The sequence below is a fragment of the Pongo abelii genome, chromosome 10 (assembly GCF_028885655.2).
Source record: "Pongo abelii isolate AG06213 chromosome 10, NHGRI_mPonAbe1-v2.0_pri, whole genome shotgun sequence".
Lineage (NCBI taxonomy): Eukaryota > Metazoa > Chordata > Mammalia > Primates > Hominidae > Pongo > Pongo abelii.
In genome coordinates this window covers 10,626,761-10,631,254 of record NC_071995.2, presented here as the reverse complement: position 1 = coordinate 10,631,254, position 4,494 = coordinate 10,626,761, and positions in this window count along the sequence as shown.

Genomic DNA, 4,494 nt, shown 5'->3' with positions numbered 1-4,494 from the left:
GTTGTTAAAATGCACATCAAATAAATGTGGGCAATAATTTGATTCAAGTCTTTATTTATTTATTTATTTATTTTGAGAAGGCATCTCAGTCTCTGTCGGCCAGGCTGGAGTGCAGCGGCGCAGGCGCAACCTCTGCCTCCAGAGTTCAAGCGATTCTCCTGTCTCAGCCTCCTGCGAAGCTGGTATTACAGGCATGTGCCACCATGCCCGGCTATATATACATACATATATATCTATTTTGTTTTTTGAGACAGAGTTTCACTTTTGTCCCCCAGGTTGGAGTGCAATGGCGCGATCTTGGCTCACTGCAACCTCCACCTCCCGGGTTCAAGTGATTCTCCTGCCTCAGCCTCCCAAGTAGCTGGGATTACAGGCATGCACCACCACACCCCTCTAATTTTTGTATTCTTAGTTTCGTCAAGTTGGCCAGGCTGGTCTTGAACTCCAGACCTCAGGAGATCCACCCGACTCGCCTCCCAAAGTGCTGGGATTACAGGCGTGAGCCACCATCCCTGGTCTGGTTCAAGTCTGTTATATCCTTGCTGATATTTTTTGTCTATTATCATATCAATTATTGAAAAAGGAGTATCTAACCTTTGATGATAATTATGATTTTGTCTACTTCTCCTGTAGTTCTATCAGTTTTTGCTTTGTATATTTTAAAGCTCTGATAATCAAGGCATAAATCTTATGGATTTTCATTCTCTCTTGATGAATTGACCTCTAATCAAGTAAACTTTTTTATTCCTGTTAGTAATGTTTGTTCTAAAATCTATTAGTCTGAAATTAGTACAGCCACTCCTGCTTTTCTTTGATTAATATTGGCATGATATATCTTTTTTTTATCCTTTTACTTTTAACCTATTTTTTTGTCTTTAAACAGAGTATATTTCTTTTAGCTGACATACATTTGGGCTTGCTATTTTACATCATTTAACAATTTCTTTTGGGTGTTTAAAACATTTACATTTAATGCAATTTTGATATAATTATAGTTAAGTCTGTCATCTTGATATTTGTTTTCAATTTGTCTCAACTCTCCTTTGATCTTTTTCCTGTTTTTTTATCCTGCATTCTTTTGGATTAATTGAATTTTGTTTACTATCCTCTTTATCCTGTTGGCTTATTAGCTATTACTCTGTTTTATTTTTTGTTGCATCATGATTTTTAAAATATCGAACTTACTGCACTCTACATTAAAGTGGTATCATACAACTTTATGTTTAGAATAAGACTCTCACAATGGTATACTTCTATTTCTCTTCTTCCGGTCTTCATGCTAATGTTGTTATATAATTTATTTTTATGTATGTTATAAACAAAATTATTTTTATTATTTTTGTTTAAGTAGTAAATTGTTTAAAGGCACTTAAATAATAAGAACAAAATCATATGTATTTACCTATGTAGTTACTATTTCCAAAGATACTCATTTCTTTTTCTAGTCCTGCTTTACCATCATTTGACATTGTCATTTTTCCTGAATAATTTTTTTTTTTTTTTTTGAGACGGAGTCTTGCTCTGTCGCCCAGGCTGGAGTGCAGTGGCGCGATCTCCGCTCACTGCAAGCTCCGCCTCCCGGGTTCACCCCGTTCTCCTGCCTCAGCCTCCTGAGTAGCTCGTACTACAGGTGCCTGCCACCACGCCCAGCTAATTTTTTGTATTTTTAATAGAGACGGGGATTCACCGTGTTAGCCAGGATGGTCTTGATCTCCTGACCTCGTGATCCGCCAGCCTTGGCCTCCCAAAGTGTTGGGATTACAGGCGTGAGCCACCGCGCCCCGCCTCCTGAAGAATTTTTTAAATGTTTTCTCTACTGAAAGTCTGTTTGTGATTAATTCTGATTTAAGATGTCTGAAACATTATTATTTCATCTGTACTTTTAAAAACGAAGCCGAGGCGGGCGGATCACGAGGTCAGGAGATTGAGACCATCCTGGCTAGCACGGTGAAACCCCGTCTCTACTAAAAATACAAAAAATTAGCCAGGTGTGGTGGCGGGCGCCTGTAGTCCCAGCTACTTAGGAGGCTGAGGCAGTAGAATGGCGTGAACCCAGGAGGCGAAGCTTACAGTGAGCCAAGATTGAGCCACTGCACTCCAGCGTGGGCGACAGAGCAAGACTCTATTAAAGACACTATTAAAAACGAAAAAAGATTTTCTAAATATCCTACTCAAAGCCTCACTGAACATCTTTTCCAGCCTTGATGTTGGGAACGGGCACTGTTCCTTGCTGTGTGTGAGCACTGGGAAGTGTTTCTTCTAATCAGTTTGGATGTTTCTTTCCTTGGACCCTCTGGTAGCTCCTCACACTTGTGCTTTGATCTGAACTCTGCTGAGCCCTCAAGCAAGATCCTGTGTAGATCTCTGAGGTTCTTTCTTAATGCAGCCTACTCTTCTCTTGTACTCTCCTCTGAACTCTGTTTACCTTTTTCTTTTCTGGCTTTCAACTTTATATTTCTTTAATCCATGCAGTTTACCAGCCTCATCCTCAGTTCCCCTTCCCTGTGTGTGGCCTGGAAACAGTCTAAACTTGGTAAGCTAGGGCGATTATAGAGCTCACCTTGCTTGTTTTCCATCTCTCAGGAATCACTGTCCTTGATTACTTGATAGCCAGTGTTTTAAAAACTATTGCTTTATATATGTGTCTTCTTTTGTTTGTTTTAATTTGGAAGGTGAATTGAGTCCTTGTTACTCTATTGTGGCTATGAGAAAAAGTTCAAGATAACTATTTTGTAATTAGGTATTTAAGTTTCTCTTTCTGTTAGAGCTACTGATATCATTGAACAAAGATAAGTTGAACTGACAGTATCCCTGGGGAAAAAAATTGTACTTCAATACTGAAAGATGGATTCTTGACTTTGTGTCTGGTAGTTTCTATTTCAAAGTTGATGACAGAGCTATCTTCTTTAGCCAAGCTGACAGTGCCTGTGAGTCATTGTCCATTTGCCCTTACTATTTCTGTCTTCAATCTTTATAGACACTGGTGCATTATTTTCTTAAACCTTATATTCAGAGGCAATTGCCATGATCTGATCTATCCTGGGGATGACTCTTTCTATTAGTTCCTATACTGCTTTTTGATCCCAACTATATCATTTAAATCAGGGCTACAACTTCAGCTCTTGGCCTGAAGGCTGTTATGTGCATGCTGTGATCTAAGACTAATTTTTACATTTTAAAAGGGTTATTAAAAATATGTGCAGCAAAGACTGAAAGTGGACTGCAAAATCCAAAATAGTTACCCTCTCTCCCTTTTCAGAAGATATTTACTGACTTCTGATGTAAGTAATCTATTGTTCATGCATGCATTTCTTTAATGAGAAATAAATATGATAGCTTAGCACAAGGGCTCTGAAGTTGAACTGAGTTCAAATCCCAGTTAATTACTGAACATTTCTGTTGTCTAAGGCAAGTTATGTACCCTCTTAATGCCTTGAAGTTCTCAATTGAAAGAGGAATACCACTAATAGCTACCTCAGAGATATTTGAGGATTTAATGGAATGATGTTTATAAAGTCCTTTGCAATGTGCCTAGAATTTGGTAAGAGTTCAAGAAATGTTAGCTATTCATATATTTGTTTAATTTTTTTATCTTCTTAAGGCCCTATAAATATTTCTGGTTTTGATTGTCGATTCTTAAGTTCTTAGAGCATATGGGTCAAATAATCTAAAGGACCTGTTAATTAGGTTTAATTGCATTGGTAAACATTGCTTTGGATTCTTTGTTGTTGTTGTTATTAAAATAGCATGCTGTGGAACCTATCCTGATTTGGCCCTTCTTTTACTAACCATAAAAAGTAACGTCCAGCATTTCTGCGGTTTTTTTTTTTTTTTAATTGTGGAGATTTTTCTGAGGTTTATTGGGGCTCTGAAAGAAAACTTGAGTTGGTATGGGAATAGATGGTATATAAGTGAACGTAATTTCAAATATCTAATTACCTTAGAGTATTTCATACAGTAAACTTTAGGCTGTGCTGGCTTAGCAGAATGTGTATACTTTCCTGAATTTATTGTTTACGGTTTTTTGTTTGTTTGTTTATTTTTTTTTGAGACAGAGTCTTAGCCATCCAGGCTAGAGTGCAGTGGCATGATCTTGGTTCAATGCAACCACCATCTCCTGGGTTCAAGCGATTCTCCCGTCTCAGCCTCCTGAGTAGCTGGGATTACAAACACCCGCTATCATGCATGGCTAATTTTTGTATTTTAGTAGAGACAGGGTTTCACCATGTTGACCAGGCTGGTCTTGAACTCCTGACCTCAGGTGATCCATCCGCCTTGGCCTCCCAAAGTGCTAGGATTACAGTCGTGAGTCACCGTGCCAGGCCTGTTCAAGTTTTTAAAATGTAACAAGTAAAATGAGCAAATTTAAGACATTCCATCTTTATATTAATACCTTCAAATGTACTTCCTTTGCTTCTGTGTTTATCTCCCAGATCCTCTTAATCTCCACTTTTCCATGATCTCCCTCATCCCATGATGGATAACACCTGTAAA